At 37.8% G+C, this 12,653-nt stretch overlaps 1 protein-coding gene across 1 annotated transcript in view; it reads right to left on the bottom strand.

Moving 5' to 3' along the window:
• The window catches only part of EAF2 (ELL associated factor 2), a 53,525-nt gene that overhangs the window by 7,323 nt on the left and 33,549 nt on the right, over window positions 1-12,653 (bottom strand). The gene's annotated exons all lie outside the window — the stretch shown is intronic.

The following is a 12,653-nucleotide window of genomic DNA, read 5'->3' as shown; positions in this document are numbered from 1 at the left end:
ACAACAGACTGGTTACAAATAGGAAAAGGAGTACGTCAAAGCTGTATATTGTCACCCTGCTTATTTAACTTATATGCAAAGTACATTGTGAGAAACACTGGGCTGGAAAAGCACAAGCTGGAATCAAGATTGCCGGGAGAAATATCAATAACCTCAGATTTGCAGATGACACAACCCTTATGGCAGAAAGTGAAGAGGAACTAAAAAGCCTCTTGATGAAAGTGAAAGAGGAAAGTGAAAAAGTTGGCTTAAAGCTCAACATTCAGAAAACGAAGATCATGGCGTCTGGTCCCATCACTTCATGGGAAATAGATGGGGAAACAGTGGAAACAGTATCAGACTTTATTTTGGGGGGCTCCAGAGTCACTGCAGATGGTGACTGCAGCCATGAAATTAAAAGACGCTTACTCCTTGGAAAGAAAGTTACAACCAAGCTAGATAGCATATTCAAAAGCAGAGACATTACTTTGCCTACAAAGGTCCATCTAGTCAAGGCTATGGTTTTTCCAGTGGTCATGTATGGATGTGAGAGTTGGACTGTGAAGAAAGCTGAGCGCCGAAGAATTGATGCTTTTGAGCTGTGGTGTTAGAAAAGACTCTTGAGAGTCCCTTGGACTTCAAGGAGATCCAACCAGTCCATTCTAAAGGGCATCAGTCCTGGGTGTTCTTTGGAAGGAATGATGCTGAAGCTGAAACTCCAATACTTTGGTCACCTCATGCGAAGAGCTGACTCACTGGAAAAGACTCTGATGCTGGGAGGGATTGGGGGCAGGAGAAGAAGGGGACGACAGAGGATGAGATGGCTGGAAGGCATCACTGACTTGATGGACATGAGTTTGAGTGAACTCTAGGCGTTGGTGATGGACAAGGAGGTCTGTCGTGCTGCGATTCATGGGGTCACAAAGAGTCAGACATGACTGAGTGACTGAACTGAACTGAACTGATTACCTTGCAAAAAGAAAAAAAAAAAGACCCTATTTTCAAAGCAAACTTCCTATATAAATTTATAATTTTATGGCTTTGTTTTGTTTTTTTAATATTGTATTTTTGAAAATCTAACCTCTACTCTAGATTTTTAATCTCTGCTTTTTGGTATTTGTTATCAATTTTGTACCTTTAAGAACCCAATCTTCAGTACCCATTTTTATTTGGGAGTGAGATTACTGGTTTGATTGCTCTCTCCCCCTTTGGACTCTCCTTTTTCTCCACCAGGTTGCCTCTATCACCTCCCTCCCCCTACGCTTCCCTACCCAACTCTGTGAATTTCTGTGTGTGTTCTGGGCTGTGGAGAACACTTAGGGAACTGATTACTGCCTGGATCTGTCTCTCTCCTTTTGATTCCCCCTTTTCTCCTCCTGGCCATCTCTGTCTCCTTCCTCCCTCTTCTCTTCTCTGTGTAACTCTGTGAATATCTCTGAGGGGTCCAGACTCTGGAGAGCACATAGGGAAGTGATTACTGGCTAGCTTGCTCTCTCTGCTTTTGATTCCCCCTCTTGTCCTCCTGGTCACTTCTATCTCCCTCCTCCCTCTTGTCTTCTCCATGTAACTCTGAGTGAACCTCTCAGGGTGTCCCTCACTGTGGAGAAACTTTTCATCATTAACCTAGATGTTTCATCATTGGTGCTGTATAGATGGAGAAGTCTTGAGGCTACTGTAAGAATAAGACTGAAAACCAGAGGCAGGAGGCTTAAGTCCAAAACCTGAGAATACCAGAGAACTCCTGACTCCAGGGAACATCAATCAATAAGAGCTCATCAAAAGCCTCCATACCTACATTGAAACCAAACACCACCCAAGAGCCAACAAGTCCCAGAGCAAGACATACCACACAAATTCTCCAGCAATACAGGAACATAGCTCTGAGCTTCAATATACAGGCTGCCCAAAGTCACACCAAACCCACTGACATCTCAAAACTCACTACTGGACACTTCATTGCAGAAGTGCCAGCTCCACCCACCAGAACACCCGACACAAGCTTCCCTAACCAGGAAACCTTGACAAGCCACCTGTCCAACCCTACCCACAGCGAGGAACCTCCACAATAAAGAAGAACCTTAAACTGCCAGAATGCGGAAAGGCCACCCCAAACACAGCAATATAAACAAGATGAAAAGGCAGAGACCTACCCAGCAGGTAAAGGAACAGGATAAATGCCCACCAAGCCAAACAAAAGAGGAAGAGATAGAGAATCTACCTGATAAAGAATTCCAAATAATGATAGTGAAAATGATCCAAAATCTTGAAAACAAAATGGAGTTACAGATAAATAGCGTGAAGACAAGGATTGAGAAGATGCAAGAAATGTTTAACAAGGACCTAGAAGAAATAAAAAAGTCAATATATAATGAATAATGCAATAAATGAGATCAAAAACACTCTGGAGGGAACCAACAGTAGAATAATGGAGGTAGAAGATAGGATAAGTGAGGTAGAAGATAGAATGGTAGAAATAAATGAAGCAGAGAGGAAAAAAGAAAAAAGAATTAAATGAGGACAACTTCAGAGACCTCTGGAACAATGTTAAACATCCCAACATTCGAATCATAGGAGTCCCAGAAGAAGAAGACAAAAAGAAAGACCATGAGAAAATACTTGAAGAGATAATAGTTGAAAACTTCCCTAAAATGGGGAAGGAAATAGTCACACAAGTCCAAGAAACCCAGAGAGTACCAAACAGCATAAACCCAAGGCAAAACAGCCCAAGACACATATTAATCAAATTGATAAAGATCAAACACAAAGAACAAATATTAAAAGCAGCAAGGGAAAAACAACAAATTAGACACAAGGGGATTCCCATAAGGATAACAGCTGATCTTTCAATAGAAACCCTTCAGGCCAGAAGGGAATGGTAGGACATGCTTAAAGTTATGAAAGAGAGAAACCTACAACCCAAATTACTGTACCCAGCAAGGATCTCATTCAAATATGAAGGAGAAATCAAAATCTTTACAGACAAGCAAAAGCTGAGAGAATTCAGCACCACCAAACCAGCTCTCCAACAAATGATAAAGGATCTTCTCTAGACAGGAAACACAGAAAGGGTATATAAACTTGAACCCAAAACAACAAAGTAAATGGCAATGGGATCATACTTATCAATAATTACCTTAAATGAAAATGGGCTGAATGCCCCAACCAAAAGACAAAGACTGGCTGAATGGATACAAAAACAGACCCCTATATATGTTGTCTACAAGAAACCCACCTCAAAACAAGGGACACATACAGACTGAAAGTGAAGGGCTGGAAAAAGATATTCCATGCAAATAGAGACCAAAGAAAGCAGGAGTAGCAATACTCAATTCAGATAAAATAGACTTTAAAATAAAGGCTGTGAAAAGAGACAAAGAAGGACACTATATAATGATCAAAGGGTCAATCTAAGAAGAAGATTATAAATTATAAATATATATGCACCCAACATAGGAGCACTGTGATATGTAAGGCAAATGCTAACAAGTATGAAAGGGGAAATTAACAATAACACAAAATAGTAGGAGACTTTAATACCCCACTCACACCTATGGATAGATCAACTAAACAGAAAATTAACAAGGAAACACAAACTTTAAATGATACAATAGACCTGCTGTTAAGTCGCTTCAGTCGTGTCTGACTGTGTGCCACCCCAGAGACGGCAGCGCACCAGGCTCCCCCGTCCCTGGGATTCTCCAGGCAAGAACACTGGAGTGTGTTGCCATTGCCTGCTCCAATGCATGAAAGTGAAAAGTGAAAGGGAAGTCGCTCAGTCATGTCTGACTCTTAGTAACCCCATGGACTGCAAGCTACCAGGCTCCTCCGTCCATGGGATTTGCCAGGCAAGAGTACTGGAGTGGGGTGCCATTGCCTTCTCCAGATACTATAGACCAGGTAGACCTAATTGATATCTATAGGACATTTCACCCCAAAACAATGAATTTCACCTTTTCCTCAAGTGCACATGGAACCTTCTCCAGGATAGATCACATCCTGGGCCACAAATCTAGCCTTGGTAAATTCAAAAAAACTGTAATCATGCCAATCATCTTTTCTGACCACAATGCAGTAAGATTACATGTCAGTTATGAATTTCACTCATCTCACATGCTAGTCGCTAAGAGTCGGACATGACTGAGTGACTTCACTTTCATTTTTCACTCTCATGCATTGGAGAAGGAAATGGCAACCCACTCCAGTATTCTTGCCTGGAGAATCCCAGGAATGGGGGAGCCTGGTGGGCTGCCGTCTATCGGGTCACACAGAGTCAGACACGACTGAAGTGAGTTAGCAGCAGCAGCAGCAGCAGATGCTAGTAAGGTACTGCTCAAAATTCTCCAAGCCAGGCTTCAGCAATACATGAACAGTGAACTTCCAGATGTTCAAGCTTGTTTTAGAAAAGGCAGAGGAACCAGAGATCAAATTGCCAACATCCACTGGATCATGGAAAAAGCAAGAGAGTTCCAGAAAAACATCTATTTCTGCTTTATGGACTATGCCAAAGCCCTTGACTGTGTGGACCACAATAAACTGTAGAAAATTACCTTCAAGAGACGGGAATACCAGACCACCTGACCTGCCTCTTGAGAAACCTATATACAGGTCAGGAAGCAACAGTTAGAACTAGACATGGAACAACAGACTGGTTCCAAATAGGAAAAGGAGTACGTCAAGGTTGTATATTGTCACCCTGCTTATTTAACTTATATGCAGAGTACATCATGAGAAATGCTGGGCTGGAAGAAGCACAAGCTGGAATCAAGACTGCCGGGAGAAATATCAATAACCTCAGATATGCAAATGACACCACCCTTATGGCAGAAAAGTGAAGAGGAACTAAAAAGCCTCTTGATGAAAGTAAAAGAGGAGAGTGAAAAAGTTGGCTTAATTAGTTCAACACTCAGAAAACAAAGATTATGGCATCTGGTCCCATCACTTCATGAGAAATAGATGGGGAAACAGTGGAAACAGTGTCAGACTTTATTTTTTTGGGCTCCAGAATCACTGCAGATGGTGACTGCAGCCATGAAATTAAAAGACACTTACTCCTTGGAAGAAAAGTTATGACCAACCTAGATAGCATATTGAAAAGCAGAAACATTACTTTGCCAACAAAGGTCTGTCCAGTCAATGCTATGGTTTTTCCTGTGGTCATGTATGGATGGAAGAGTTGGACTGTGAAGAAAGCTGAGCGCCAAAGAATTGATGCTTTTGAACTGTGGAAAAGACTCTTGAGAGTCCCTTGGACTGCAAGGAGATCCAACCAGTCCATTATAAAGGGCTCAGTCCTGGGTGTTCTTTGGAAGGAATGATGCTAAAGTTGAAACTCCAGTACTTTGGCCACCTCATGCAAAGAGTGGACTCATTGGAAAAGACTCTGATGCTGGGAGGGATTGGGGGCAGGAGGAATAGGGGACGACAGAGGATGAGATGGCTATATGGCATCACTGACTTGATGGACGTGAGTTTGAGTGAACTCTGGGAGATAGTGATGGACAGGGAGGCCTGGCGTGCTGTGATTCATAGGGTTGCAAAGAGTTGGACACGACTGAGCGACTGAACTGAACTGAACAAGAGAAAAACTATTAAAAATTCCAACATATGTAGGCTGAACAACATGCTGCTGAATAACCAACAAATTACAGAAGAAATAAAAAAACAAATCAAAATATGCATAGAAACGAATGAAAATGAAAATACAACAACCCAAAACCTATGGGACACTGTAAGCAGTGCTAAGGGGAAGGTTCATAGCAATACAGGTTTACCTCAAGAAACAAGAAAAAAGTCAAATAAATAACCTAACTCTACACCTAGAGCAACTAGAAAAGGAAGAAATGAAGAACCCCAGGGTTAGTAAAAGGAAAGAAATTTTAACATTAGGGCAGAAATAAATGCAAAAGAAACAAAAGAGACCATAGCAAAAATCAACAAAGCTAAAAGCTGGTTATTTGAGAAGATAAATAAAATTGACAAACCGTTAGCCAGACTCATCAAGAAACAAAGGGAGAAGAATCAAGTCAACAAAATTAGAAATGAAAATGGAGAAATCACAACAGACAACACAAAAATACAAAGGATCATAAGAGACTACTATCAGCAACTATATGCCAATAAAATGGACAACGTGGAAGAAATGGACAAATTCTTAGAAAAGTACAACTTTTCAAAACTGAACCAGGAAGAAGTAGAAAATCTTAACAGACACTTCACAAGCACAGAAATTGAAAGTGTAATCAGAAATCTTCCAGCAAACAAAAGCCCAGGACCAGATGGCTTCACAGCTAAATTCTACCAAAAATTTAGAGAAGGGCTAACACCTAACCTACTCAAACTCTTCCCTGAAAATTGCAGAGGAAGGTAAACTTCCAAATTCATTCTATGAGGCCACCATCACCCTAATACCAAAACCAGAGAGAGATGCCACAAAAAAAGAAAACTACAGGCCAATATCACTGAAGAACACAGATGCAAAAATTCTTAACAAAATTCTAGCAAACAGAATCCAACAACATATTAAAAAGATCATACATCATGACCAAGTGGGCTTTATCCCAGGGATGCAAGGATTCTTCCATATCCACAAATCAATCAACGTAATACACCACATTAACAAATTGAAAGATAAAAACCATATGATTATCTCAGTAGATGCAGAGAAAGCCTTTGACAAAATTCAATACCCATTTATGATAAAAACCCTCCAGAAAGCAGGCATAGAGGGACCATATCTCAACATAATATAAGTCATAAATGACAAACTGACAGCAAACATTATCCTCAATGGTGAAAAATTAAAAGCATTTCCCCTAAAGTCAGGAACAAGACAAGAGTGCCCACACTTGCCACTACTATTCAACATAGTTTTGGAAGTTTTGGCCACAGCAATCAGAGCAGAAAAAGAAATAAAAGGAATCCAGATTGGAAAAGAAGAAGTAAAACTCTCAGTGTTTGCAGATGACATGATCCTCTACATAGAAAACCCTAAAGACTCCACCAGAAAATTACTAGAGCTAATCAATGAATGTAGTAAAGTTGCAGGATATAAAATTAACACACAGAAATCCCTTGCATTCCTATACACTAACAATGAGAAAACAAAAAGAGAAATTAAGGAAACAATTCCATTCACCACTGCAACAAAAAGAATAAAATACTTAGGAATATATCTACCTAAAGAAACAGAAGACTTATATATAGAAAACTATTAAACACTGATGAAAGAAATCAAAGAGGACGCAAACAGATGGAGAAATATACCATGTTCATGGACTGGAAGACTCAGTATAGTGAAAATCAGTATACTACCCAAAGCAATCTATAGATTCAATCCAATCCCTATCAAGCTACCAACAGTATTTTTCACAGAACTAGAACAAATAATTTCACAATTTGTACGGAAATACAAAAAAACCTCAAATAGCCAAAACAATCTTGAGAAAGAAGAATGGAACTGGAGGAATCAACCTGCCTGACTTCAGGCTCTACTACAAAGCTACAGTCATAAAGACAGCATGGTACTGGCACAAGGACAGAAATATAGATCAATGGAACAAAATAGAAAGCCCAGAGATAAATCCACGCACCTATGGACACCTTATCTTTGACAAAGGAGGCAAGAATATACAATGGAGAAAAGACAATCTCTTTAACAAGTGGTGCTGGGAAAACTGGTCAACCATTTGTAAAAGAATGAAACTAGAACACTTTCTAACACCATACGCAAAAATAAACTCAAAATGGATTAAAGATCTAAATGTAAGACCAGAAACTATAAAACTCCTAGAGGAAAACATAGGCAAAACACTCTCCGAGATAAATCACAGCAGGATCCTCTATGACCCACCTCCCAGAGTAATGGAAATAAAAGCAAAAATAAACAAATGGGACCTAATTAAACTTAAAAGCTTTTGCACAATGAAGGAAACTATAAGCAAGGTGAAAATACAGCCTTCAGAATGGGAGAAAATAATAGCAAACGAAGCAACTGACCAAGAATTAATCTCAAAAATATAGAAGTAACTCCTTCAGCTCAATTCCAGAAAAATAAACGACCCAATCAAAATATGGGCCAAAGAACTAAACAGACATTTCTCCAAAGAAGACATACAACTGGCTAACAAACACATGAAAAGATGCTCAACATCACTCATTATCAGAGAAATGCAAATCAAAACCACAATGAGGTACCATTTCATGCCAGTCAGAATGGCTGCTATCCAAAAGTCTACAAGCAACAAATGCTGGTGAGGGTGTGGAGAAAAGGGAACTCGCTTACACTGTTGGTGGGAATGCAAACTAATACAGCCACTATGGAGAACGGTGTGGAGATTCCTTAAAGAGATTCCTCTTACACTGTTGGTGGGAATGCAAACTAGTACAGTGTGGAACAGTGTGGAGATTCCTTAAAGAGATTCCTCTTACACTGTTGGTGGGAATGCAGACTAGTACAGTGTGGAGAACAGTGTGTAGATTCCTTAAAACACTGGAAATAGAACTGCTATATGACCCAGCAATCCCACTGCTGGGCATACACACCGAGGAAACCAGAATTGAAAGAGACACATGTACCCCAATGTTCATCGCAGCACTGTTTATAATAGCCATGACATGGAAGCAACCTAGATGTCCATCGGCAGACAAGTGGATAAGAACGCTGTGGTACATATACATAATGGAATATTACTCAGCCATTAAAAAGAATACATTTGAATCAGTTCTAATGAGGTGGATGAAACTGGAGCCTATTATACAGAGTGAAGTAAGCCAGAAAGAAAAAAAACACCAATATAGTATATTAACACATATATATGGAATTTAGAAAGATGGTAATGATAACCCTATAGTGAGACAGCAAAAGAGACACAGATGTATAGAAGAGTCTTTTGGACTCTGTGGGAGAGGCTAAGGGTGAGATGATTTGGGAGAATAGCATTGAAACATGTATATTATCATATTTGAAATGGATCAGCAGTCCAGGTTCGATGCATGAGACAGGGTGCTTGGGGCTGGTGCACTGGGATGACCCAGAGGGATGGGATGGGATGGGGGAGGGGGGTTCAGGATGGGGAACACATGTACACCCACGGTGGATTCATGTCAATGTATGGAAAAATCACTACAATATTGTAAAGTAATTTAGCCTCCAATTAAAATAAATAAATTTATATTTAAAAAAAAAACATTGAATAGACATAATGATATTAGTCCTCTTTACCTTCTTCCTGATTTTAATGGAAATGTTTCTGGAGTCTGTATAATATTGGCAGTAGTTTTGCTTTTTGTAATGAACTTTTATAATATTAAGGAAATTCCCTTACAATCTTAAGTAAAAGTTTTAAAATTAATAAATATTGGCTTTTGTCAAAATCAAATTTGTTGAAATGATCATATGGTTTTTTCCTATAATCTAGTAATATGGTAAATTATTGATATTATTTCAGATATTGAACATATATTACATTTCTGTGATGAGCTTTATTGGTTTGTGATTTTAGCATGCTTGTTTTAATATCTTAGTAATTTTAGATTCATGTTAAGTGAAATTGGTCTATAATGCTTTTTGTCTTGTTTCTGTTCAGTTTTGGTATTGAGATTATCCTAAAATTATAAAAGAATTGAATTGCTTCTCCCAGTATTCTATTCTCTGAAATAGTCTGTAGAAGAATTGTTTGTTCTTTGAAGATTTGTTAAAATTCATCTGTAAAATTATCTTCAGTTTTCTAGCATCTTGGGGATATGGAAATAGGGTTAAGGAGAAAGAGTTATTAATTGTTAATGGTTTCCTCAGATTTTCCACTCCTTTTTGAGTCATATTGGGTAAATTTTATTTTTTTTCCTAGAAAATCATCCATGTGTGTGTTAGTTACTCAGTCATGTTCTACTCTTTGCAACCCCATGGACTGCAGCCCGCCAGGCTCCTCTGTCTATGGAATTCTCCACGCAAGAATACTGAAGTGGGTTGCCATTTCCTCCTCCAGGGGATCTTCCTGACCCAGGGATTGAACCAGGGTCTCGTGCATTGCAGGCAGATTCTTTACCATCTGAGTCACCAGAGAAGCCAAAATCATTCATGTTTATGCCAAATTTACTGAGATAAATTTTTTGCAAAGTTCAGAGAAGGCAATGGCACCCCACTCCATTACTCTTGCCTGGAAAATCCCATGGACGGAGGAGCCTGGTAGGCTGCAGTCCATGGGGTCACTAAGAGTCAGACATGACTGAGCGACTTCCCTTTCACTTTTCACTTTCATGCATTGGAGCAGGCAATGGCAACCCACTCCAGTGTTCTTGCCTGGAGAATCCCAGGGATGGGGGAGCCTGGTGGGCTTCCATCTATGGGGTCGCACAGAGTCGGACACGACTGGAGCAACTTAGCAGCAGCAGCAGCATAATTAAAAAAATAAAATATATAATTTTAACCGCTTTTTCATTCCTAATATTGTGTTTTTTTCTTTTTCTTTCTTCATCCGCCTTAGTTAGAAGTTGGTCTTTTTTTAGTTTTCAAAGAAGTAACTTCTAGCCTTGTTGATCTTCTAATGTTTCTTTGTTATCTATTACACTAATTTCAATTCTAATATACAATATTTTCTTTCCCTGCTTTAAGATACTATTGTTCTAGTTCCTCAAGGTGAAACTCTCACTCATTTATTTTTAATTTTTAAAAAAAAGAACATTTTGAGACTATAAAGTTCCCTATAAGTACTTTTAGGTGGCACCCCAAAACTGCTGAGATATTCTTGATATTACTTAATTATAAATATTTTTAAATTTCATTGTAATTTCCTTTTAACACATAAATCACTAGATATGTGCTCCAAAGTTTCTAAGCATGTATTTTGAACTATTTTTTGTTATTTATTTATATTCTCATTGTCTATAGTCATATGATGATTAAAAAAATATGATTTCTTTTAAATGTGTTCATTTGTCCTAGTAGAAATTAATTTCATAAATGTTTTACATTCATATTTTTGAAATTATACCTGCTTTTTATTTTTATATTGTAAGATTCTACATATTTACTATTAGAACAGGCATATTCAGTCTTTCAAGGCAATAGAAATAAAACAAAAATAAACAAATGGGATGTAATCAAACTTAAAAGTTTTTGCACAGCAAAGGAAACCATAAACCAAATGAAAAGACAACCTATAGAATGGGAGAAAATATTCACAAATGATGCAACTGACAGGGCTTAATTTTCAATATATTAGTATTCTTAATGTTCCAAACCAAAGAACCCAACTGAAAAATGGGCAGACGATCTAGAGACATTTCTCCAAAGAAGAAATACAAATAGCCAATAGATGCATTAAAAGATGCTAAACAAAGCTAATTATTACAAAAATGCAAATCACCTCACATTAAACAGCCATCATTAAATGGTCTACAAATAAGAAATGCTGGAGAGGTGTGGAGAAAAAGGGACCCTTCTACACTGCTTACTGTAAGAATGTAAGTTGGTGCAACCACTGTGGAAACTTGTATGGAGGTTTTTTCAGAAAACTAAAAACAGAATTACAATATGATCCAGCAACCCCACTCCTGGGCATATATCCAGAGGAAAACCATAATTCAAAAAGATACATGCACCCCTATGTTCATAGAAAGCATTATTCAAAATTGCCAAGTCATGGAAACAATCTAAATGTCCATCAAGAGATCAATGGATAAAGAAGATGTGGTACATATTTATAATGGAATACTACTCAGTCATGAAAAAGAACAAAATAATGCCATTTGCAACAACACAGATGCAACTAGAGATTATCATACTAATTGAAATAAGTCAGAATAAAAGAGACAAATACCATACAATATCACTTACATGTGGAATCTAAAAGATGACATGAATCGACCTATCTAAGAAACAGAAACAGGTACTTTGTCAGTGCTAGTATTATGTGATAAGCAAAATAAACAAGATCACAGCCCTCTTGGAGCTTATAAGATAATAAATCAAACAACATATAAATTTGTAAATGACAATTGATATAAAGAAGATACTGCTCTGAAGGTCTATAACAAGGGGGATTTGATCTTGTCAGAAGAGTCAAGAAAGACTTTCTTGATCAAGTAAATCCTGGAATATAATCTAGAGAATAAATTATCTACATGAAAAGAAAGATATATTTCTAGCTGAAGAGAGAGTTAGTGTAAGTCCCTGAGGTAGGTAGGTAGGTAGGACTTCTGTGTCTAGAGCTGAGAGGTGTGGGTGAGAGATGCAAATTTACAAGTTATATGTATACAAGTATTGATTGCAAGAGAAATATAGAACTTATCTGAGTAAAGATTATAGAATAAAAGGAAAAAAGGACCTAGAATTAAGCTTTGAGAAACTTCAGCTGTAATAACTGAGTAGAAGATTATAAACCAGCAAAGAAAAGACAGAAAAGTATCTTGAAAGAAAGGAGAAAAGCCAGTAATGCATTATGTCACAGAATCAAAAGAAAATGAATAACTTAATAAGAAGGTGATTTCTGTTAAATTATGGTGATTTGTGTTAAATAATGGTGTTATTTAACACAAATAAATTTTTAAAATTTTATTTATTATAAATAAATAATGGTGTTATTTAACACAAATAATTTGTGTTAAATAATTTATATTAAATAATGGTGATTTCTGTTTAATAAAAAAGAAGCAATTCTATTTAAATTTTCGGTCAT

The sequence above is a fragment of the Bubalus bubalis genome, chromosome 1, assembly GCF_019923935.1.
Source record: "Bubalus bubalis isolate 160015118507 breed Murrah chromosome 1, NDDB_SH_1, whole genome shotgun sequence".
NCBI lineage: Eukaryota > Metazoa > Chordata > Mammalia > Artiodactyla > Bovidae > Bubalus > Bubalus bubalis.
Note: the sequence above shows the minus strand (reverse complement) of the source record. Positions and strands in the feature narration are given on the sequence as shown.